This window comes from Saimiri boliviensis, chromosome 7, assembly GCF_048565385.1.
Source record: "Saimiri boliviensis isolate mSaiBol1 chromosome 7, mSaiBol1.pri, whole genome shotgun sequence".
In the NCBI taxonomy this organism is placed as follows: domain Eukaryota; kingdom Metazoa; phylum Chordata; class Mammalia; order Primates; family Cebidae; genus Saimiri; species Saimiri boliviensis.
Genome location: NC_133455.1, coordinates 14,726,869 through 14,753,500, shown reverse-complemented (window position 1 = coordinate 14,753,500; position 26,632 = coordinate 14,726,869). Strand labels below are relative to the sequence as shown.

Here is a 26,632-nt window from a genome sequence, read left to right as displayed (position 1 = left end):
AGATAGCATAAAATAATCTCAAACTTTATTACTGGGCAGTTTCTTAAAAAGCTAAACATATACCTATCATATGATGTAGCCATTTTACTCTTAAGTATTTACCCAAGAAAAATGAAAGCATATATCAACACAAAGCCCTGTATACAAATGTTCCAGCAGCTTTAATAGCCAAAACTGGAAACAACCCAAATGTACATCAACAAATAAATGGATAAACAGTCTGTGATAAATACAATGAACTGTAACTTAGCAATAAAAGGAACTATAGATATACACTGTAACAGGAATGAATCTGAAAATAATTTATGCTGTGTAAAAGAAGTCAGACAAAAAATAGTATATACTTTATGATTTATTTATATAGAATTCTAGAAAATGCAAACTAATTTAAAGAGATAGAAATCACATCATTGGTTACCTGGGGTGTGGGGATGGCCAGGGCAGGTAAAAAGGAGTAGGTAGGAGGGGCTAAAAAGGGGCATGATGAAGCTTTTTGGGAGTGATAGTGGATATGTTTCTTTCCACTATGATGATGGTTTCACAGATACATACCTGTTAAAAGAAATTATGCTCTTTAAATATGTTCAGATTATTGTATGTATGTTAAGGTAGTTTTAGAAACATGTAATGTACCAAACTGAAATCAGGCCAAGCGTGGTAGCTCATGCTTGTAATCCCAGCACTTTGGGAGGCTAAGGCAGGCAGATCATGAGGTCAAGACATCGAGACCATCCTGGCCAACATGGTGAAACCCTGTCTTTACTAAAATACAAAAAATTAGCTGGGTGTGGTGGTGCACGCCTATAGTCCCAGCTACTTGGGAAGCTGAGGCAGGATAACTGCTTGAACCCAGGAGGCAGAGGCTGCGGTGAGCCGAGATCACACCACTGCACTCCAGCCTGGCACCTGGCAACACAGTGACACTCTGTCTCAAAAAAAAAAAAAAAAAGAAAAAAAAAATTAGCTGGGCATCATGGTGCACACCTGTAATCCCAGCTACTTAGGAGGCTGAAGGGGGAGAACTGCTTGAACTTGGGAGGCAGAGGTTGCAGTGAGCCAACATTGCACCACATCACTCTTACCTGGGCGAAAGAATGAGACTCCATCTCCAAAAAAGGTGCGAGGGGTGGGGGTGGGGTGGTGGCAAAAATAAACAAAGAAAATAAAAAAGAAAGAAAAATAAATCAAATGAAGTAGAGAAAATTTGTGCAAAATATTTGTCAGTGGCTGGGCGCGGTGGCTCAAGTCTGTAATCCCAGCACTTTGGGAGGCTGAGGCAGGTGGATCACGAGGTCGAGAGATCGAGACCAACCTGGTCAACATGGTGAAACCCCATCTCTACTAAAAATACAAAAAATTAGCTGGGCATGGTGGCGCGTGCCTGTAATCCCAGCTACTCAGGAGGCCGAGGCAGGAGAATTGCCTGAACCCAGGAGGCAGAGGTTGCGGTGAGCCGAGATCGTGCCATTGCACTCCAGCCTGGGTAACAAGAGCGAAACTCCGTCTCAAAAAAAAAAAAAAAAAAAAAATTTGTCAGTTAAAAGCCAATCTTAATATCAGAAAGGTGAACACACACACACACACACACACACACACACACACTTACCTAAAACTCAAAAGAGACAGGTAGGAAATTAAAAAAAGAAACAGCAGTGTCCATTTAAAATATGAATCTTGTAACTTCACTAATGATCAAAGAAGTAAAAACAGAAATAATATGACACCTCATTTCACCCACCAAATAGGCAAAATAAGAGAAAAAAGATACTTTTTTTCTGACAAGAGTATAAGGAAATAGTTTCATACATTGCTGGAAGAATAGGATGGGTATGCTCTTTGAACCTAGTAATACACTTTTGGGAATTCATACAAGGCAGTTTCTTGTTTTGTTTTGTTTTAGCAAAAGAGGTGAGGTACAATTAGGGAAAGCACAGAAGGAATATGACAGTGCATATGGGAAACGTGACTTCTTTGACCTATGAGTTTTGGTTTCTTTGTAGCTTGTGTTTTATCTGAAGTTAGGTGTTGAAATTTTGGGTAATTTTTTTATTTCCTTCTTTTTGTTTCCATGTATTTTCTAAAATTTTGTTTTGAAAAGTCTGTTACTTCTGTAATTAGAAGAAAGGAGATACAAAACCTTTTAGGTAATTTCAAATCTAACTATAAAGTACTACAACAAAAAATGGCAATATATACATTTCCAGAAAATAATTTGACAATAGGAATCAAAAAAATTTAACTGCTCATTTCTTTTAGCCAAATAATTATTCATAACATAAACCATAACTGAGAAGAAAAAAAATTTAGGAAATAAATTGAAACTCAAACATTTTTATAAAAGAATATTTTATTCCAGTTTTATTAATATTTTTACTTTCCCTTTTATTTTTCTTTCAAAGATAAAAAGTCATCCAGAAAATATTAATTTTTTCCATCTATTTAAAAGAAAGCTAAATTGTAGATCTATGGACAATACCTTTTTGTGTGTGGCACAAAATATACCATATTGCTCAGATTCATTTTAGCAGCAATCTTCTTTTTTCTCTTTTATAACTTCAGTCCTTCGTATTTATGATGCAACCTATGGAAAAATAACAAAATGCATAATTACTGGCAAAATTAAAGAAGCAATAACTGCTCATGTGGTAGTTTTACATATTTACTAATGTAATATTACAAAGTCAAAATTTTATCTTCATCTGTTTGTGGATGGCAAATTTAAAAGGTAAGATGCTCATAACAAAGACACAAGCTACTCTTTCTTTTTTTTTTTTTTTTTTTTTTTTTTTTTTGAGACGGAGTTTCACTCTTGTTACCCAGGCTGGAGTGCAATGGCGCGATCTCGGCTCACCGCAACCTCCGCCTCCTGGGTTCAGGCAATTCTCCTGCCTCAGCCTCCTGAGTAGCTGGGATTACAGGCACGTGCCACCATGCCCAGCTAATTTTTTGTATTTTTAGTAGAGACGGGGTTTCACCATGTTGACCGGGATGGTCTCGATCTCTCGACCCCGTGATCCACCCGCCTCGGCCTCCCAAAGTGCTGGGATTACAGGCTTGAGCCACCGCGCCCGGCCACAAGCTACTCTTTCACAGGCAATATCTGGGAAACAAATGTATCAATAGATTTCAGAATTTATACCGAGGCTTCTACTGTTTGCTTGTGTCCAGGGTAACTTAATAGAGGCTACCAGTAGACAGGGCTAATCTGACAGCACGTGGTAATGTTACTGATTCTCTGTCAGTAAGGCTTATATTTTGAATTGCTTTTTCAATAGACATGATGATTTGCATTGATTACTCTACCTTTCCTTTCTAGGCTTTCCTATAACCAATCTTCCACATTTTTGAGGTGATGATTATTTTTAATTATCTATTAAAGACGTACATGCCAGGCTGGGTGCAGTGGCTGATGCCTGTAATCACAGCATTTTGGGAGGCCGAGGTGGGCAGATCATGATGTCAGGAGTTCCAAACCAGCCTGATCAAGATGGTGAAACCCCATGTCTACCAAAAATACAAAAATTAGCTGGGCATTGTGGCATGCATCTATAATCCCAGCTACTCAGGAAGCTGAGGCAGGAGAATCGCTTGAACCCTGGAGGTGAAGGCTGCAGTGAGCCATGACTGCGCCACTGCATTTCAGCCTGAGTGACAGAGTGAGACTCTGTCTTGAAAAAAAAAAAAAAAAAAAAATCCATAATCCTAACCAGGCAAAATTCCATTAACAATTTGGCATACTTTTCTCCATGCATGTATTTATTTCTTCATGCACTTTTAAAATACAGCTGAGATCACATTAGACATGTAATTCCTTAGTTCACCCCTTTTATCTAACTCTATGATATTTTGCCATGTCACCAAATACTGTTCCGAAAGGTCATTTTAATGACAGTTTAACGTCTGTCTTACTGAAGAGTTGCAATTCATTCACAACCATTTCTCCACAATCGAAAACCAACGCTGTATTCATCCTTTTGTTGAACTATTGAAAAGTATTGTATCTGGAAGATATTGGCACCTATTACTTATCTATATTTTGGGGGCTTTCTTCAGAATGAATTTCTAGAAGTAGAATTGCTGGGTCAAAGATACAACAATTTAAAACCTACATATATTGGAATAAGTTTTAGATGCTTGACTAGCATTGTAGATGAAGGTGTTACAGGAAAAAACTAAAAAAAAAGTGTGGACTTTCATTTTCACTGTTTTCTTGCAGAGAATATCCCACTTTTGTCTCATGCCTATACTTATAAACTGAACGTTTTCATTATTTTTGGTATTCCTTCCAATTCTGTCTGTGGCTGTGTGATGCTTTAGATTAACTGGTAGCTAAAACTTGCCTGAAATCAGAATCACATTTTACCAAACCACTAACTAATTAATAACTGCAATGTTTGCATGCCTACCCTGCTAATGTAGTCTGACTATAGCTCCCATAAACTAAAATATTCCTAATGACATTATATGAACACTAGTTGTTAAATTTCTAAGGAAGCAGTTTCAAATAAGGCATCTATTAATATCATCATGTCCTAACTAACTGCAAATCAGGGAACATTCATTCCCAGAAAACAGTTTTCTTTCTTTTTTTTAAGACAGAGACTGACTCTGTCGCCCAGGCTGGAGTGCAGTTGCAGGGTTTCGGCTCACTGAAATCTCCACCTCCTAGGTTTGAATGAATCTCATGCCTCAGCCTCTCGAGTAGCTGGGACTACAGGCTTGTGCCACCATGCTGGGCTAATTATCTTCTCTCTAAATAGTTATTCACTTTTACATAATTAGTTTTTTCTCTCTTTTTTCCTTTTTTTTTTTTTTGAGACTCAGGCTGGAGTGCAGTGATGCGATGTTGGCTCACTGCAACCTCTGTCTCCTGGGTTCAAGTGATTTTCCTACCTCAGCCTCCCAAGTAGTTGGGATTATAGGTGTGCCCCACCACGCCTGGCTAATTTTATATTTTTAGTAGAGATGGGGTTTTGCCATGTTGGCCAGTCTAGTCTTGAACTCCTGACATCAGATGATCCACCGCCTCAGCCTCCCAATGTGCTGGCATTACAGATGTGAGCCACTGCACCCGGCCCACTTTTACATAATTTTCTTAAAATGCATACTCTCTTCATCTTTGGTTGCCAAGCTCTATATATGTTCTAAAATTATCTCCCTAAGATTTCTAAGAATTAAGCCTTCTCAGTTATATCTTTTTGTTTGTTTGTTTGCTTTTCTGCTATAACAGTGCATTGCTATTGAGGCCGAAAATAGTATTTCTTCAGTTCATCCATTAAACCTAAAGGATATTTTCAATTTTCGTCCATTTTATCACCCCCATTTCCTTCTTCATAAATGTCTCTTGGATTGCATGAAACTGTCTTCTGTTTTTCCAGATTATTCTGGTTATACTTCCTCTTCTCTCTGATGCCTAAATGAATGTGTTCCTCTAAGGATTTCCCAAGTCCTCTGTGTGATTGCAAACTCCTATCTTAATTTCTGCCCATTTAATGGTTTTAAGTAATACTGTGTCACTAGACAGTACTGACTACTATTCCAAGCCCCAGTTCCGTATTTTCAAATATCTATTTGGCTTGTGCCCTAAATGGCTCACATACACCTCCCGTTAACTTTGTTCTCTTTCCCTGTCCCTTACATTCAATTAATCCCAAATTTCTGCTTCAAATATTTCTTTTGATCTGTTTTTCCATTTCTCTGGCATTCATATGCTCTCTCCTTTTCTTCTTTCAGCCTCTAGTCTATCTTTTCTGGAATTCAAAAAACACTATTACCATAATCATTGTTCTAAAGTATAGTTCAGGTAATATCACAACTCTGCTCAAATCCTTCAGAATCTCACTACTTCTTATGGGATAAAGAATAACTAAAAAAAAAAAAACAACACACAAAAAAACTTTACCTAATGAACATTCAAAGCTGGCTTCAAACCACTAGTCTAACCTAAATTCTTAAACTGTATAATCAAGAAAAAATGAATTCCATTTAGTTACATTTTTAGAAATACTTTGTAATTCATTTCTCACTTGGTCTTTGCCTACGTTGTTTCCTCTGCTTATAAGGTCCAAATCCCAACTATTCTCACAGTCCAGCTAAATATCTCCTCTATAAAACCTACTCTTTCCTCCCTTTGCTTCAGTTTTCTATACACACGCTAGGACTCTAAAACTGGAAGGCAAGTGCTTCTTGGGAAGGATAATTGTCTAAGTCCACATTTGGATTAATCATTGTAACCTCTGATATTTTTAAAAATAAAAACAGCCTTATTGAGATAAAATTCATCTATCACACACTCCACCCATTTAAAGCGTAAAATTCAGTGGTTTTTAGTATATTCACAGATATGTACAACCATCACCAACTAGTTATTTTTAGAACATTTTCATCACCAAACACACACACACAAAACCATACCCTTTAGCTATCACCCGACCCTCACCCCGCCCCATTCCCTCCATTCCTAAGCAATTTACTAACATACTTTTCATTTCTATAGATTTCCTTGTTCTGGGAATTTCATGTTTCATTTTTCTTGAGCATATACCTATGAGTGGAAATGCTGGGCCCTATGCTTCAAGTAGCAGATAGTCCATAAAAATCTGATGAAATCACGTTTCCTTTCCCATTTCAATCTTGGAACTAAAATGATCATTCAAATTAATTATTTCCCCAAAACATAAACAAGACTATTTTTTCTTCCAAGATGGTAAGATGAAATAACAGGCATAAAATAAGTTTTTCCCTCTTCCTTGACCTCCTGCAACCTCAGGTATTACATTTATAGTGAGAACTTAGAACTGTGCCAAGAATGTAGTATTTCAGGTTTTAGGCCCTTGAGCCAAATAAACAATTCAAGTAGCTTGGAGTAGAAGATTTCATCAGAGATGTGCAACCGAAATAACTTTCTTCACAAGCACTTCTTTATTCTAAGAAATGGAAACCTTCTAACAATGGTAGTCAAGTAAATTATTTTTCACAGATAGTCTAACTTAATAAAAGAAAGAACAATGGTGGCGCATGCCTGTAGTCCCAGCTACTCGGGAGGCTGAGGCATGAGAATCACTTGAACCTGGGAGGTAGAGGTTGCTGTGAGCCGAGATCACGCTACTGCACTCCAGCCTGGGGGGACAGAGCAAGACTCCATGTTAAAAAAAAAAAAAAAAAAGAAAAGGGAAACAAAACAAAACAAGAACGCTTGATAGAGAGTAAAAATATAAATATTTTAAATAATTTCCTCTTTCTTAGAAAATTCAAGAAAGATGATTCATGGAAGATCTTAGTTGTGTTTCAATGTTTTTCTCAACAATAAACCAAGAGCCAGTGAATTTGAAAACTCCACAGTATTTCAGTATTAATAAAGTAAATAAGAATCAGAATGTTGCATACTGGAAAGAATTTTAAAGATCCACCATTTCAACTCCTTTGTTTTTATACTCAATCTCAGAAACGTTAAGCATCACATCACATCTATGTGGCAGCATTATTCCCAAATTAAAATCCTGGACTTCTGGCCAGGTGCAGTGGCTCATGTCTCTAATCCTAGCACTTTGGGAGGTGAAGGTGGGAGGACTGCTTAAGTCCAGGAGCTCAAGAACAGCTTGGGCAACATAGTGAGACCCCGTATCTACAAAAGAAAATACAAAAAAATTAGCTGGCCACTGTAGCATGTGCCTGTCATCCCAGCTACCTGGGGGGTTGAGGTGGGAGGATCGTTTGAGCTCAGGAAGTTGAGGCTACAGTGAGCTGAGATTGTGTCACTGCACTCCAACCTGGGTAATAAAGTAAGACCCTGTCTGAAAAAAAAATCCAGAACTGCTGATTTCCACTACAGAAAACATTCTTCTAAACTATGCTGCCTAACTCATACTTTAAAACACCAAAAGTTTTCCTAATTGCTACATTTTCAAGAGATCACCTGAGGTCAGGAGTTCCAGACCAGCCTGACCAACATGATGAAACCCTGTCTCTACTAAAAATACAAAAATTAGCTGGGTGTGGTGGCTTGTGCCTGTAATTCCAGCTACTTGAGAAGTTGAGACAGAAGAATCACTTTAACCCTAGAGGCGGAGGTTGCAGTGAGCCGAGATCAGGCCACTGTACTCCAGCCTAGGCAACAAGAGTGAGACTTAGTCTCAAAAAAAAAAAAAAAAAAAAAATTAAAAACCAAATATGTGACATAGTAATATATGTACTTCTTGATTAATGCATTTAGTAGTGATAGTCAGGAGTCTAATAACTATAATAATTTCAATGAATGATGAGCATAAGAAGTATTTTATGTATATATAACAACTAATGTGATGTAAAATATCTGTGATTTCTATTGGTGACAAAGTCACAGGTATTGCTAATACTCTTGTGGTTTGTTGCCAACATTTGTAATTATAGAAAATGCTAACTGTCAGTTCGAGTTTAGTAAAAGCAAAAATGGAATGTTTTCTAACCTATTCCTTGATCTGCAGAAACCTGGGCATACAAACCACTCACACAGTATAAATGGGTATTGGTGAGGAATTCCAAAAGTTCTTCTTATGTGCCGAGTTTATTCCATTCTGTTTTCTACCACACCTCTATAACCTCTTTTGGTAGAAATTTATAAAATGTTGTGAGGAGTAGATGAGATAATATATGCCAAATATGTAGTAGGTACAGAACAAAAGGTCTGCTAGAGGTGAATCTAATCTTACTTGATCACATTGATATAATACACATTGTTATTTAAAAAGTTGTACAGAATTAACTTGGCATTTCCCACTGTGATCCCACTGAACAGCTATCACTCCTATGCCTTTTGGCATCAGTAGTTCCCTTACTATAGAATTTCATCTTATGGTGTGGAAGCTGATTGAAATGTATTGATGATACTGTTCCACTGTAAGTACTAATGATAATCATCACTGTTAAGGTTTTTAGTTGCAAATAATAGACACCAACCTTGGCTAACTTAGGCCGAAAATAAATGTATTCATAAGATATCTCATAGAATGAATTGGGAAGCTGAAAAAATGGGCAGGCCCCTAGAGAGGAAAGGCACAATCAAGATCATGCCATTTGCTTAGAATGCTGTTGATGCCATCACCACTCGATTATGCTCTATCAGACTCTTATCATCTTCACAACTGCCACAGTCATCTCTGTGGGCCTTGAGCTTGCAAGATTCAGAGTTCTAGGAGGGAGTATCTGACTGACCCATGTCACATGCCCAAATGCAAACTGCCAGGCAACTGAAGTTGGAATATCTACCTGTACTCCTTTCACTGTATCCACGGCAGAAGGAAGAACTCTGCCTTCCACCTATCCAAAATAGGATAGTGCTCAAGCAATAGGCAACCACACTATAAATATGTACTTATTAATGATCAAGAGCCACAGCACAGCTCAAAGGATAAGTGACAAACTTGGATTTAGAGTGTTCCAGTTTCTAATTCTGTCTCCTTAATTCCCTGCAGCCTACGTTTTATAACCTGTTTAAGCTTCTTCCATATCTACAAAATATTATTCTTCTCATGAGTTTTATAAGAGGTATAGTAGCTGAAGTAGTGCTCAAGTATTCATTCATTCTTTCAACATTTATTGGATACCTGCTATGCTTAAGACATTGTGTTAGGTGCTGAAAAATATTTAACACATATAATACACGTACAGATATGTGTTTGCCAGAAACTCATTACCTAGAGCCAGTGAGTGTTGCAAGTACTATGAAAGTTCAAAATAGGGAGTGTTTCTCACTCTCTAAGAAGTAGAGGATGGAGATGGGTAAGTGATTGGATTGATGCTTTCATGGAAGAGACAGTAATTTCGATTGTTCTGTAAAGAATAGGCAGAATTTTATAGGAAATGGTGTACACAAAGGATTGCAGGTTGCAGTATATAAGGAAATGGCATGTTACTTAAGTGTCTGTTCTGCAGATTTGGGAAACCATTCATTGGAAACGAAGCTGGAACAGTCTATTGGGTCTAGATTGCCAAGGAGCTTGAATACCAGGTAAAGGTTTTTAGGCTTTTTTTCAACTGATGAAAACATTTTCAATTAGAATCAGGCTTAAAGAATAATACTCCAGTGGCCTGGGATAATACAGGCTGGACTAAGAACATTTTGTTTAAAAATATTGTGTACACAACATAGAAAAAGAATTGAAAGAATATAAACCAAAATGTTAATAATGATTATCTTTAGGTATATAGATATTTTCTGTTTATCTTTCTTTGTTTTCTGTATTTTCTTCCTTTCTTTCTTTCTCTTTTTTTTTTGAGATGGAGTCTTACTTTGTCATCCAGGCTGGAGTGCAGTGGCGAGATCTTAGCTCATTGCAACCTTGGCCTCCAAGGTTTAAGCGATTCTTCTGCCTCAGCCTCCCGAGTAGCTGGGACTACAGGTGCGAGTCACAATGCCTGGCTAATTTATATTTTTAGTAGAGATGGGGTTTTACCGTATTGGCCGGGCTGGTCTCAAACTCCTGACTTTGTGATCTGCCTGTCTTGACTCCCAAAATGCTAGGATTATAGGCATGAGCCACTGCACCCAGCCATATTTTCTACATTGAACACATATCAGTTTTGAAATGAAAAAATAAATTAAAAATATTTTTTAAAGACTGAATTGGGGCGTGGCGCAGTGGCTCATGCCTGTAATCCCAACACTTTGGGAGGCCAAGGCAGGTGGTCAAGAGATCGAGACCATCCTGGCCAACATGGTGAAACCCCATCTCTACTAAAAATACAAAAATTAGGTGGGGCACACCTGTAGTCCCAGCTACTCGGGAGGCTGAGGCAGGAGAATTGCTTGAACCTGGGAGGTGGAGGTTGCAGTCAGCAGAGATTGCGCCACTGCACTCCAGGCTGGTGCCTGGTGACAGAGCTAGACTGTCTCCCCCCCACCCAAAAAAAAAAGACTGAATTGGAATAGAAGGAGACTAGAGCAGAGAGGTCAGGTTAGGGCTACCAAGTAAGAAAGAATGATTATCTTATTCTAGAATGTTGGCAATAAAATTGAAAACTGAAGGCAGTTATCATCATATTGTGGTTCCATGAGTATGAATGTCAAGAGAAACATGGTAGTAACACAGTGAAGAGTCAGCAGTTGATTGGCTACAGAGCCTAGAAAAGACACAGGAGTATTAGCCCTGAACCCCTAAGAACAAGGGACAGGGAAGATGTCTGTTCTCTGAGTAAAAATGGAGAATTTAGTAGAAGAAACAAGTTTAATGGGAGAAAGATAATGACTGTTTTCTAGTAAAACTGACTTGAAGGTGATAGATGGACATCTAGGTAGAGATATGCAGAAAACAGAAAGAAATGGAAATTGGTGTGCAGGGGAAATGCTGACACAGGACCGACCTGGGAGTCATTTGTATAAGGTAGACAGACAGCTCAAGAAGCAGCTATGGTAACTCAGGCAAAGACTGCAGAGAAAAGAGAAGGCTTAGAAGAAAACTAAGAATTCTAGCCGGGCGCGTTGGCTCAAGCCTATAATCCCAGCACTTTGGGAGGCCGAGGCGGGTGGATCACGAGGTCAAGAGATCGAGACCATCCTGGTCAACATGGTGAAACCCCGTCTCTACTAAAAGGTGCAAAAAATTAGCTGGGCATGGTGGCACGTGCCTGTAATTCCAGCTACTCAGGAGGCTGAGGCAGGAGAATTGCCTGAACCCAGGAGGCGGAGGTTGCGGTGAGCCGAGATCGCGCCACTGCACTCCAGCCTGGGTAACAAGAGTGAAACTCCGTCTCAAAAAAAAAAAAAAAAAAAAAAAAAAAAGAATTCAACTTACCCTCAAAGTTGAATTCTTAGCAAATGACAGATGAATGCTAAGTATAATACTATAATTCTATAATTAGGCATTCACCCATTAAATACATAGTTAAAAGGTTAAAATGACTTCCTTAATAGCAAATTGAGATGAGTAGTCAAAAGAATACTACCAGAAATAAAATTTAGATTATTATTATATTTTTTAAAGATTACTCTGGCTTTTGCTTCATTGTTAAAAAGAAAAGAAAGTTCCTTGTCTTTTCTGTCTATGGAAATATATATTTAAAAAGGGAAATCTGCAATCTGTGCAGTACAGTAATAAAATGATCACACTAACCTTTTAATTCCTGAATTAAACTATATATATATATATATTCTCATGCCTCAGTCTCCTGAGTAGCTGGGATTACAGGTGTGTGCCACCAAGCCTGGCAAATTTTTGTATTTTTTGTAGAGATGGGGTTTCACCATATTGGACAGGCTGGTTGCGAACCCCTGACCTCAAGTGATGCACCTTGGCCTCCCAAAGTGCTGGGATTATAGATGTGACCCACCGAGCCTGGCCTAATCTATGTATTTTATATGGTTTTTAAATATTCTCTTGTGAACCACGAAAATCTGAGACAGGTTTCAGTTAATTTAGAAAGTTTATTTCGCCAAGGCTGAGGACATACACCCATGACACAACCGGACATGCACCTATGGCACAGCCTTGGGAGGTCCTGACAACATGTGTCCAAAGCGATCAGAGCACAGGTTGGTTTTGTTCCTTCTAGGGAGACATGAGACATCAATCAACATATGCAAGATGAATACTGGTTTGGCCTGGAAAGGCGGGACAACTCAAAGCAAAAGGCAGGAAGACTCCAAGTGGGAAGGTGGTTTCCAGGTCACAGGTAGATAAGAGACTAATGGTTACATTCTTTTGAATTTCTGATTAGTCTGTCCAAAGAAGGCAATCAGATATGTATTTATCTCAGTGAAAAGAGGGGTGAACTTAAATAAAATGGAAGGCAGGTTGGCCCTAAGCAGTTCCCAGCTTGACTTTTCCCTTTAGCTTAGTGATTTAGGGGCCCCAAGATTTACTTTCCTTGCACACTTTATAATCTGAATTTTAGATTTAGAATGGATGTAAGAGAAGCTCAAGGAGGTTAAGTTGCTTCAAAGTAGTTTAATAGTAATGACTTAGTACTTGTGCCATTAGAACCTAGGTTGAATTCCTACCCACGGAGTGGGAGAAAATCTTCACAACCTATACATCTAACAAAGGACTAATATCCAGAATCTACAACAAACTCAAACAAATTAACAAGAAAAAAACAATCTCATCAAAAAGTGGTCTAAGGACGTGAATAGACAATTCTCAAAAGATATACAAATAGCCAACAAACATACGAAAAAATGCTCAACATCACTAATGATTAGGGAAATGCAAATCAAAACCACAATGCAGTATCACCCTACTCCTGAAAGAACGGCCATAATAAAAAAATAATAGATGTTGGTGTGGATTCAGTGAACAGAGAACACTTCTGCACTGCCGGTGGGAATGTAAATTAGTACAACCACCGTGGAAAACAGTGTGGAGATTCCTTAAAGACCTAAAAGTAGAACTACCATTTGATCCAGCAATCCTGGTACTGGTTATCTACCCAGAAGAAAAGAAGTCTAGATACGAAAAGATACTTGTACACGCACTTTCAGAGCAGCACAATTCACAAATGTAAAAATGTGGCATGTCCATCAATCAACAAGTGGATAAAGAAACTGTGGTACATATATGCAATGGAATACTACTCAGCTATAAAAGGAAATGAATTAATGGCATTTGCAGTGACCTGGATGAGATAGGAGACTTACTGTAAATGAAGTAACTCAGGAATGGAAAACCATCGTATATTCTCACTCCTAAGTGGGAGCTAAGCTAAGAGGATGCAAAAAATGACACAATTTGCAAAATAAGAACAGCAGCAAAAAAAATAAAAAAAGAGAGAAAAGAAAAAAAGACACAATGGACTTTGGAGACTCAGGGGGAAAGGGTAGGAAGAGGGTAAGGGATTTAAGACTACAAATTCTGTGCAGTGTATACAGCTCAGGTGATGGGTGCACCAAAATCTCACAAATCACCACTAAAGAACTGACTCATATGACTAAACACCACCTGTTCCCAATAACCTATGGAAATTAGAAAAAGAAGAAGAAGAAGAAGAAGAAAAGAACATACATACATTGAATTCCTTTTTTTTTTTTTTTTAAAACAGAGTCTCACTCTGTGGCCCAGGCTGGAGTGCAGTGGTGCAATCTCTGCTCACTACAGCCTCCACCTCCTGGGTTCAAGCAATCCTGCCTCAGCCTCCCATGTAGCTGGTATTACAGGTACATACCACCAGGCCTGGCTAATTTTTGTATTTTTAGTAGTGATGGGATTTCACCATATTGGCCAAGCTGATCACAAACCAAATTCTTGATCAAAAAACACTTGTCAGTTGGGCAGCATCATGACAGTGGAAATAACTCTAAACTGGAAAACAGAAGTCTTATGTTCTAGTCTCACAATGGCTCTGAGGTATTGATCCAGTTGTTTAACATCTCTAAGCCTCAGTTTCCTGGTCTTGGAGTTGGTCAAGACAATTTCTGTTTCATTTCAACTCTAAAAGTCTATGATTTTGGCTTGTTGCTCAGTTTAAACTTTTCTTTCTTTTTTTTTTTTTTTTTTGAGAAACAGTCTCCCTCTGTTGTTCAAGTGGGAGTGCAGTGGTGCAATCTTGGCTCACTGCAACCTCCACCTCCTAGGTTCAAGTGATTCTTCTGCCTCGCCTCCCAAGTAACTGGGACTACAGGCACTTGCCACTACGCCCAGCTAATTTTTTGTATTTTTAGTGGAGACAGGGTTTCACCATGTAAGCCAGGATGGTCTCAATCTCCTGACCTCATGGATCTGCCCGCTTTGGTCTCCCAAAGTGCTGGGATTATGGGCATGAGCCACTGCACCTGGCTTTTAAAAATCTTTTATTTAGATTCATACACACACACACACACACACACACACACACACACACACACACACTACCCTGAATTCAATATATAACTAAAATTCTCAGCTATCTTCAGTTTAATTGTTCCAAAGCCAAATGAAAGAAAAACCCAAGATGTAAAACACCTTTAGCCTCTGCAAATTTTACCTGCCACTGATCACCAAATACATGATGGCACTGTGAGAGTTCTGTATTTATAACTTTTGACTCACTGCTACAGGATTACAATGCCAGGCACTGGAGATAATAGAACATGCAGAAATAAAAGCTTTGAAAATAAATTTTCTTACAGCTAATGAAGGATCATCTAGTGTGCAATTTTTCTAAAATGTCACAGATATTAGCAAGTTATTTTCTCGTTTGGGTATGTTTCTCCCGTTTCTACTTTGTTATCCTGAAAACTTTCCCTTAAGGATTATCAAATTTAGAGATTCAAAACTTGAAAATTATAACACTTAAATTTATAAATTTATATGTACTGCTTTGGGAAAAGGTCTGCTCAGCTTCTGCTATGAACTGAATTTTATCTCTTTCTCTCCCCCAATTCATAGGTAGGAACTCTAACGCTCCAATGTGACTGACTGTTATCTGGAGATAAGGCCTTTAGGACATAATTAAGGTTAAATGAGGTCATATGGGTGGGGCCCCAATCTGACAGAATTGGTGGCCTTGTAAATAGAGGAATTGATAGTAATAAGGAAAGTCCATATGGACAGGGTGTGATGGCTCACACCTGTAATTCCAGCATTTTGGGAAACCAAGGTGAGCGGATCACCTGAGGTCAGGAGTTTAAGACCAGCCTAGTCAAGATGGAGAAACCCCAACTCTACTAAAAATACAAAAATTAGCCAGATGTGGTGGCACACATCTGTAATCCCAGCTACTTGGGAGGCTGAGAAGGAGAATCACTTGAACCCGGGAGGCAGAGATTGCGGTGAGCTGAGTTGGAGCCACTGCACTACAGCCTGGTGACAAGGTGAGACTCCGTCTCAAACAACAACGACAACAACAAGTGAAAAGCCCACATGGGCTCACAGTGCGAAGATGAAGGTCTGCAAGCCAGGAAGAGAGCCCTCATCAGAAACTGAATCAGCTGGCACCTTGATCTTAGATTCCCCAACCTCCAAAACTGTGAGAAAGTAAATTTTATATCACCACAGAACTGTAAGCCATTTGATCTGTGGTATTTTGTTAGAGTAGCCCAAGCAGACTAAAATACCCTGTTTAAGCCAGGCGTGGTGGCTCACGCCTGTAATTCCAGCACTTTGGGAATTCAAGTCTAGCCTGGGCAACATGGTGAATCCCTGTTTCTACTAAAATACAAAAAATTAGCCAGGCGTCATGGCGGATGCCTTTCCCAGCTACTCAGGAGGCTGAGGGAGGAGAAGGTTGCAGTGAGCTGAGATCTCACCATTGCACTCTAGCCTGGGCAAAAAGAACAAAACTCCACCTCAGGAAAAAAAAAAAAAAAAAAAAAGAAAAGAAATAGAATGAATCTTATCAGTCCTTATATGCCATCTGATTTTAAATACTCTTCAAAGCTGTTAATGGAATCCATCCTCTATACTACTGCCACTGTCATCAACCTGAAAGTAAAATCTGACCATGCCACTCTCTAACTTAAAACCCTTTAATCCTCATCATGTACAGGATGTAAGATGCAAACTCCTTGTAGATGGCATATGAAATCCTCTGTGACCAGCTGCTTGTCTACTCTTGGATCTTGTCCTTAGTAACTCCAGGGCCTCACATTGGATGCCTCAGCTATCTCAAACTACTTCTCTGGGATATCAAGTAACAGCTGTTGGCAAGAAAGGAGGAAAAGTTGTCTGCCTTTCTTGCTAACCAAAATCTGTTCAAGAATCTGCTTTGTTACTACTCCTTCAGGGAAATCTTCCTGACTGTCCCCTAAGCTAGGGTGGGATTTTTTTCCTTTATGCTCATGTAGAAGTGTATTGTCAACATTCATTTTAGACACAGGACTTCACCATATAAGATTTAGGTTATCCTAAGTATCTCTCCATTAGGACCATAGCTGCTTAAGGTCATGAATCTTAATTCTTTATTGAGACGGAGTTTCACTCTTGTTGCCCAGGCTGGAGTGCAATGGTGCGATCTCGGCTCACCACAATCTCTGCCTCCTGGGTTGAAGTGATTCTCCTGCTTCAGTCTCCTGAGTAGCTGGGATTACAGGCATTTGACACCATGCCAGGCTAACTTTTTTTTTTTTTTTTTGGTACTTTTAGTAGACATGGGGTATCTCCATGTTGGTCAGGCTGGTCTTGAACTCCCAACTTCAACTTCAGGTGATACGCCTCCCTCAGCCCCGCAGTGTGCTGGGATTACAGGCGTGAGCCACTGAGCCTGGACAGGTTTTTATTTTTTTAAAGAAATTATAGTAAATGCTTTTATAAAGCAAGTAACCATTACGACTTTATGTGCTTTGTTGATTTACTATTTCCATACATTGTTTTACTTAAAACTAACTCGGCCATGCATGGTGGCTCATGCCTGTAATCCCAGCACTTTAGGAGGCCAAAGTGGGTAAACCACGAGGTCAGGAATTCAAGACCAGCCTGGCCAAGATGGTGAAACTCCATCTCTACTAAAAATATAAAAAATTAGCTAGGCATGGTGGTGGGCACCTGTAAACCCAGCTACTCAGGAGGCTGAGGCAGAGAAATTCTTGAACCTGGGAGGTGGAGGCTGCCGTGAGCCAAGATCACATCGCTGCACCACTCCAGCCTGGGGGACAGAGTGATACTCCATCTCAAAAAAAAAAAAACAAAAAAAACAAAAAAAACAAAAACCCAACCAAACAAAAAAACACTAATTTGACCTTTATTCTGGAAGTTCATTATTTTATTTAACTACATGGTATCCAAATGCTGATAATTTCAGAATTATCAGCACTGTCAACTAACTCATTCAAGAACCTATCTATTGGCCAGGCGCGGTGGCTCAAGCCTGTAATCCCAGCACTTTGGGAGGCCGAGGCAGGTGGATCACAAGGTCAAGAGATCGAGACCATCCTGGTCAACATGGTGAAACCCCGTCTCTACTAAAAATACAAAAAAATTAGCTGGGCATGGTGGCACGTGCCTGTAATCCCAGCTACTCAGGAGGCTGAGGCAGGAGAATTGCCTGAACCCAGGAGGCGGAGGTTGCGGTGAGCCGAGATTGGGCCATTGCACTCCAGCCTGGGTAACAAGAGCAAAACTCCGTCTCAAAAAAAAAAAAAAAAAAAAAGAACCTATCTATTTTAACAGATGTCTTAAGGAACTGGCATTCCAGATCATTCCATTTAAACATTTATAAACCCCCTTGGAGCTGAAGCCTAGTCTATGTTATTTTTAAAAAGTGAAATAAAAGGCCGGGTACAGTGGCTCACACCTGTAATCTCAGCATTTCAGGAGGCCAAGGCGGGTGGATCATGAGGTCAGGAGATCAAGACCATCCTGGCCATGGTAAAACCCCGTCTCTACCAAAATATGAAAAATTAGCCAGGAGTGGTGGTGTGCGGCTACAGTCTCAGCTACTCAGGAGGCTGAAGCAGGGGAATCACTTGAACCTGGGAGACGGAGGTTGCAGCAAGCTGAGATCGTGCCATTGCACTCCATCCCGGCACAGAGCAAGACCCCATCTGAAAAAAAGTGAAATAAAATGTATACTACAGGCCAGGCGCGGTGGCTAATGCCTGCAATCCCAGCACTTTGGGAGGCCGAGGCAGGTGGATCACGAGGTCAGGAGATCAAGACCATCTGGGCCAACATGGTGAAACCCTGTCTCTACTAAAAATACAAAAAAATTAGCTGGGTATGGTGGTGCACACCTGTAGTCCCAGCTACTCGGGAGGCTGAGGCAGAAGAATTGCTTGAACCCAGGAGGCAGACATTACAGTGAGCTGAGATTGGGCCATTGCACTACAGCCTGGGTGACAGTGTGAGACTCCATCTCAAAAAAAAAAAAAATGTATACTACATATGAAATGAAAATTTAATTCTGCTATACAATATTTTTCCCTTGTGGACAGTCATAATACATGGTGTCTTTGTACTAAGTAGTTTAGAATCCATTACTTGGGCATGCCTTCAGTTGACAAGTCTAAAATATCATATACATTGATTTATATAGCTTCATTCAGTCTTTTATTAGAATTTATTTTTTAACCTTCACTCATTGTTGCTTTTGGTAAGTGAACTAATCTTGGAATAGAAAAGAGAAAATCCATAAGCATTTATCTTAGACTATTACAGGCACTGAAGACAGGAGAGTTACTTTTTTTGGTTGGGCCTAGTTTAATGTAATCAACATTATCATCACCACACTAACATTTACTGAATATTCACTCTGAGCCAGGCATTGTACATTATCTAATTTTATCCTTAACACTGTGAAAGTTACTATTCCTGATCTCTTATTACAGTTAAAAATCTGAGGCCTGCCGGGCGTGGTGGCTCACGCCTGTAATCCCAACACTTTGGGAGGCACGCAGATCAACTGAGGTTGGGAGCGACACCAGCCTGACCAACAGGGAGAAACCCTGTCTCTACTAAAAATACAAAATTAGCTGGGGGTGTGGTGGCACACGCCTGTAATCCCAGCTACTCATGAGGCTGAGGCAGGGGAATTGCTTGAACTCAGGAAGCAGAGTTTGTGGTGAGGCTAGATCACATTATTGCACTCCAGCCTGGGCAACAAGAACGAAACTCCCGTCTTAAAAAAAAAAAATTTGAGGCCCAAATTCACAGAGGTCATGTATAGTAGAGATGGATGCAAATCTAGGCTAACTTCGAGTCCAGTCTTTTTAACAACTATGGTATAGCTTTTAGTTAAATCACGACATAAAGGATTTCAAAAATTAGTGGCTTGATAAATTATAAAGAACTCCATCTAGCCTATAAGACTGTTGAATACAAAGTCCCTCCATCTAAAACTTTCTTTTCATTTTGTGCTTTAATAAAAGGCAATGTTGTCATCAGGAATTTCTGTTCAATGAAGAGTGGTGGACCAATTCAAGCCAAGGGAAGCCTAAGTATTTCTTCTAACATCTTTTTAAGTAATCTTGTAATGGGACTTTCAGGGATGCCTTTATACCCTGGAAAGCATTTCAAACTTGAAACTCTTGCCTAATTTCTAATGTCGAAAGGACAATTCAGCATTCTTACTCATTTTTAATTTTGCTTTGCCACTAGCAGATATGGCAAGCATTCATACATGCTGACGCAATGCATGTTAGAGCAGTTTACTCCTGTTGAAAGTTGCTTCACACTGCTTCAGCAATTTTCATAAAAACTAGAGAAAATGCCTTTTTCAAAAGTATATGAGACTATATGTATTCCAGCTAATATACAAGTCAACATGGAAAATCAATATTTAATTTCTTTTAAAAAGTAAACAGTCCTGGCTGGACGCGGTGCCTCACGCCTGTAATCCCAGCACTTTGGGAGGCTGAGGTGGGCGGATCACCAGGTCAAGAGATTGAGACCATCCTGGCCACCATGGTGAAACCTGTAAAAATACAAAAATTAGCCAGGCATGGTAGCACATGCCTGTAGTCTCAGCTACTTGGGAGGCTGAGGCAGGAGAATCACTTGAACCCGGGAGGTCGAGGTTGCAGTGAGCCAAGATCACACCACTGCACTCCAGCATGGGTGACAGAGCAAGATGCTGTCTCAAAAAAGAAAAAAAAAAAAAAAAAAGAATGTTGGTAGTGTGGAGTCAAGTTACAATTTTAAACAAGAAAATTAGGATAAAGCTCATGAAAAGGGTGAAATCTGACCCTCCTCAAATCTGTTAGAAGGCAAATGAGGGAGGTACTAATATCTAGGGGAAGAGCTTTCTGGGCAGAGGGAACAGCTAGCGCAAAGGCTCCAAGATGAAAGTGTGAAGGAGAGCCCTGTGGCTGAATCAGAGTGAGCAAAGAGACAAGCAGGTAAATGAGGCCAGAGTGAAAAATGGAAGGTGCAGGTCACATAGAGCCTTATGGAATCCTCTTGTAGGCTGGGTGTGGCTGCTCACGCCTGTAATTCCAGCACTCTGGGAGTCCAAGGCAGGTGGCTCATGAGGTCAGGAGATAGAGAAACCCTGTCTTCAATAAAAATATAAAAAATTAGCTGGGAGTGGTGGCATGCACCTGTAGTCCCAGCTACTCGGGAGGCTGAGGCAGGAGAATCGCTTGAACCCAGGAGGCAGAGGTTGCAGTAAGCTGAGATCACACCACTGCACTCCAGCCTGGGTGACAGAGCGAGATTCCATCTCAAAAAAAGAATCCTCTTATAAGGATACCGCTTATTCCTCTGAGACAGGGAGGCATTGTGGGTTTGAGAGGAGAAGCATCACAATTTACTTATTTTAAAGGGTCACTCTGTTATGTTGAGTGTAAACTGCAGCAGCGAGTCCAATTAGAAGGCTGTTATGATCATTGAGGTGGTGTCACGAACCAAGCAGACGGCAGTAAAGGTGGAGAGAATCTATTTTATGTATGTATACAATTTTATTGAGGTATAATTTACATAATAAACTATAGCCATATAAAATGTACAACCTGATGGGTTTTGTCAGATGTATGTACTCACGAAGCCATCAGTGGAACATTTTAGTCCCACGCAAACTTTCCTTTTGCTCCTCTGTAGTCAGTAAATGTCTCTCTCTCCAAACCTATTTCCTAGGCAAACACTGATCTACTCTCTTTCACTACAGATTAGCTTACATTTTCCAGAATTTTTTTTTTTTTTCCTTCTTCTTCTTTTTTTTTTTTTGAGACAAAGTCTTGCTCTGTTGCCCAGGTTGGAGTGCAGTGGTGCGGTAGTCTTGGCTCACTGCAACCTCCACCTCCCAGGTTTTAGAGGTCCTCTGGCGTCAGTCTCCCTGGTAGCTCAGACCACAGTTGTGTACCACCCTGCCCAGTTAATTTTTGTATTTTTAGTAGAGATAGGGTTTTGGTATGTTGATGAGGCTGGTCTTGAACTCCTGACCTCAGGCGATCCAACCTCAGCCACTGCACCTGGCCTAGAATTTCATATGAATATAATTACACAGCATATACTATATATACTATTTTTTTGTATCTGGCTTTTTTTTCATTCAGTATTAAGATTCTGAGATTCATGCACATTTTTGTAGGATAGATAATGGGTTTGTGGATGGGCTCAATTTAGAGTCTGAAAAAATGTAACTGAGGTCAGGCATGGTAGCTTATGTCTGTAATCCCAGTACTTTGGGAGGCCAAGGCGGGTGGATCACCTGAGGTCAGAAGTTCAAGACCAGCTTGACCAACAGGGATAAAACCTGTCTTTACTAAAAATACAAAATTAACCAGGTGTGGTGGTGCATGCCTGTAATCCCAGTTACTCGGGAGGCTGAGGCAGGAGAATCGCTTGATCCTGGGAGGTGGAGGTCGCAGTGAGCTGGGATCGAGCCATCGCACTCCAGCCTGGACAACAAGAGCAATACTCCACCTAAAAAAAAAAAAAGAAAGAAAAAATGTAACAGAGATGATTTCTCAAGGCTTCTGGTCAGAGTGACTGGAAAAATGGAGCTGACATCAACTGAGATAGAGAATGATTCAGGTGAAGAGGCTGGGGAAAGAAGATTAAGCTTTTGATATATTCATCACCCAAGTGGACATATGGAGTCATATGTTAGATATAAATTCAGAGTTCAAAATGATCAGCATACTGTTAGTGCTATTAAAGCCATAGTACTGTATGAGATCACCGAGGACACATGGTCAATAGCAAAGACCAAGGTCCAATCTCTGGAACACTCTAACTTTAAGAGATTGGGGATAACAGGAAGAACCCAAGGAGGCCAACAAGGAACCTCCAATAAGATAAAAGGAAAACAAAGAACTTGCGATATCCTGAAAATAAAGTGTAAAGTCTCAAGGAGGAGGAGTGATAACTCTGTCAAATGCTGCTGATAGGTCAAATTAGAGATAAAAATTGACCATTTGATTTAGCAACATGGAGGTGACTGGTGACCTTGATGAAAGTAAATTTGGTGAAGTGCCAGGGACACATGCCTTCTTGGCTACGTTAAGGAGACACTGGCAAAAAAGAAATTGGAGGCAGCAAGTACAATTTGCTAAGTTTATCTGTAAAGGGGAACAAAGAAAGAAAGGGAGATGTAGCTGGGAGGAAAAGAAGAGTTAAGAGAAGGTTTCTGCTTGTTTTTTAGATAGGAGAAATAAGAACATGTTTGCAGGCTGATAGGAGTGATTCAGGAGGGGGAAATATTGGTGTAGGAGAGGGCAGAACTGCTGAAGCAATGTCCTTGAGTGGACCAGAGAGGGTGGGAGCCAGTGTATCAATAAAGGATTAGCTTTCAAAGGATGCACAGAGAGTTATCTACTTGCTTTTTAACTTTCAGCAAGTTACTTAATCCCTTTAAGGCTTGGTTTCCTTGTTTGACAATGAAGACTGAAAATGTGTTTCAGAAAGGATGAAACAAGAAAACATGTGTCTGACCTTGATCAGTATACTTATTATAGGTTAGCTGCCTTTTCTTTCCTCTATTTATAACTCTTAAAATAAAACTAACTACATTTTATCTTGTGTAATGGTTAAAAATGTACTTTTTTTTTTTTTTTCTAAATTAAAAACTTTTTAAAGGCAGAAATGGTCTTTTGGCCTTATGCTCCTTAGCAACAGGTTCTTGACTGAAACAGTTTCTCAATAAATACTCTTTCAATTTGTTTCGATAACACAGGAAGAAACCCCTACAAATTGTCAAAAATGGGAATAATTCCGTCCAGTTTTCTAGGTTCTAGTCCTGCTGGTAAATCTTTTAAAAAATCTGTGCCTATTTTTGATAAACATAAAAATCTTCTCTTTATAAATGATTAAAAATTTCAAAATATCTCACCTACATCCATTCTGAGTAAAACACTGCATTTACTAGGCATTAGAAATCATTATTCTAATATAAAAAATAGGGAGAATGGGCAAGATATCATTAGAGCAGACAGTAGATAATACCTAATCTTCATATGCCCATTGATTCAAATCCCCTAGAAAGTTCTAGGATGATACACTGACAGATGACTAGATCACATGTGTGTATGTGTATGCATACGTGTGTATCTGAGTGAGTTACATACAGGGAGTGGGGAAAAAATAAAATGTTAAATGTGGCAAACACTTAAAATTTGGTCAATCTAGGTAAAAAAGGTAAAACGTATATGGGACTTTTTTCTAATTTTTTTCTTTTTTCTTTTTTTTTTTTTTTTTTTTGAGACGGAGTTTTGCTCTTGTTACCCAGGCTGGAGTGCAATGGCGCGATCTCGGCTCACCGCAACCTCCGCCTCCTGGGCTCAGGCAATTCTCCTGCCTCAGCCTCCTAAGTAGCTGGGATTATAGGCACGCGCCACCACGCCCAGCTAGTTTTTTGTATTTTTAGTAGAGACGGGGTTTCACTATGTTGACCAGGATGGTCTCGATCTCTTGACCTCATGATCCACCCGCCTCGGCCTCCCAAAGTACTGGGATATCAGGCTTGAGCCACCGCGCCCGGCTTTTTTCTTTTTTTTTGAGATGGAGTTTCACTCTTGTCGCCCAGGCTGGAGAGCAATGGTGCGATCTCGACTCACTGCAACCTCTGCCTCCCGGGTTCAAGCAATTCTCCTGCCTCAGCCTCCTGAGTGGCTGGGATTACAGGCATGAACTACCACGACCAGCTAATTTTTTTGTATTCTTGGTAGAGACAGGGTTTTACCATGTTGGCCAGGCTGGTCTTGAACTTCTGACCTCAGGTGATCCACCCGCCTTGGCCTCCCAAAATGTTGAGATTACAGGTGTAAGCCACCATGCCTGGTCTGATTTTTTCTACTGTATGGAACAATATGAATACAACTTTTCTGAATTATTCTTATAACTTCTATAAGTTTCAGGAAAAAAGAATAGGAAAGGGGAGACTGGCAGTCACCTCTCTTTAATTAAATAGTTTAATTTTTACTGATCATGTAACACCTAGGCTGACCATGTGGCCTCTGTACCTCATTTTATTTTCCTGTAGCATGGGTGATATTTTCATTGCCTTAACAGTTAAGATACGTGATGTTTATTTGTTATACGTGCATTCTAAATCTTTTATAAAAGCCGTAGTACTCACACCTAAAATAGTTAAAAAGAATAAATATGGCCCGGCGCGGTGGCTCAAGCCTGTAATCCCAGCACTTTGGGAGGCCAAGGCGGGTGGATCACGAGGTCGAGAGATCGAGACCATCCTGGTCAACGTGGTGAAACCCCGTCTCTACTAAAAATACAAAACACTAGCTGGGCGTGGTGGCGCATGCCTGTAATCCCAGCTACTCAGGAGGCTGAGGCAGGAGAATTGCCTGAGCCCAGGAGGCGGAGGTTGCGGTGAGCCGAGATCGCGCCATTGCACTCCAGCCTGGGTAACAAGAGCGAAACTCCGTCTCAGAAAAAAAAAAAAAAAAAGAATAAATATTTCAAATCATATTTAGCTTACTATATCTAGCTACTGAACAGCTACAGTAAACTTCACATAATTTAGATAGGTGGAACAGGGTCATTGTATAGGAACATGGATTTTAAACAACCATAATGTAAGAGGCAAAACTGGCCAACAAAACCAGCCACTGGCTAGGATAGTGTTTTACAAAATAGACAAACAACTGCCTGATTTGACTGCTTTTAGGCAGGACATGTACTCTTTCCTTTGCCTCAGTTTCTGCTACATGTATGGCTTCATACCCTGAAGCTTTATATCTTTACCTTAGCTCTCTGGTCCTGAGTTTGCTACTTCCCGAAAGATTTCTTCTTTCTCATGATTAATAAGAATTTTTTAAAGGATGGATATACGCCTCAGTCATGTCAGAAGAGGCCAAGGTACAAGTTGCCCTGAGAATTAGAATGCAAGATGAAGGGCTTAAACAAAGAGGTTTTGAAACCCCAGATAGCTGTCAATAGCCAGATACAGAGATATACTATGACAACTACTAGTCAAATGTTACAGTGTTAAACTTTATGTAATCTGGCTCTTTCTTACTTAATTTCACTGCTGCATTCTATATCATTCTCTGCTACTTTTTGTCATACTTCAGCCACACTGGCTTTCTTTTCATTTCTCAGAGCTTCACAGGGCTGGCTCCTTCTTTACTTGCGGATCTCAGTTTGAAAGTCACCACCTCAGAGAGGCCTTCCGGTACTGCTCTTACCTAGAGTGCCTTTTCTCCCTCGTAGTGACCAGAATCAGACTGCTTTCATCATAGCACCTAAAATTATCTGAAATTATTATTATTATTATTTTTTCTTCAGGGGAAAGCGTGAACGCAGTCCCCCACTACCACAAATTATGCAGTAGAGTTTCCCACATTTGGGGAAATCGCAGGGGTCAGCACATCCGGAGTGCAATAGATAAGCCTCGCCCTGGGAAAACCAGCTTCGTGATCATGGTATCTCCCCTGCCAGGTAAGTATTATCTGAAATTATTTTATTCAAATATTGCTTATATGTTTGTTTCTCTCCTGTTTGTCCTATTCACTGCTATATTCCCTCATACATCACAGGCAATCACAAATATTTGTTAAAATAATAAAAGGGGATATCCAAAATATGTTTCTGTAATAAAATCAATTACATGGTAAAAAGCGATCTGCAAAGTCCAACTAAGAATCCCAAAGAACTACTATCTATTCAGATAATAATATTCACACTGAATATTAGTAGTACTCCAAGCTGCTCAGGAGGCTGAAGCCATCTTCCCAACATGTTATGGGGCGGGGAGGAATAGTAACAATAATGAAGACTGCAAGCATGCACCACTACACTCAGCTAATTTTTAAATTTCTTGTTGAGATGGGATCTCACTATGCTGCCCAGCC

The 26,632-nt window shown here is 39.8% G+C and overlaps 1 protein-coding gene and 1 non-coding gene across 6 annotated transcripts in view; both read right to left on the bottom strand.

Moving 5' to 3' along the window:
* The window catches only part of TAOK3 (TAO kinase 3), a 210,439-nt gene that overhangs the window by 112,600 nt on the left and 71,207 nt on the right, over positions 1-26,632 (bottom strand). For all 5 annotated transcript variants that reach the window (XM_039472335.2, XM_010342823.3, XM_074402172.1 and 2 more), the window contains exon 2: positions 2,477-2,581. The gene's annotated coding sequence lies outside the window, so the exon portion shown is untranslated. The remainder of the gene's footprint in view (positions 1-2,476; positions 2,582-26,632) is intronic.
* Positions 26,064-26,227, bottom strand: LOC120365230 (U1 spliceosomal RNA). The gene has a single exon (XR_005580236.1). It is a non-coding gene; the product is annotated as a U1 spliceosomal RNA (small nuclear RNA).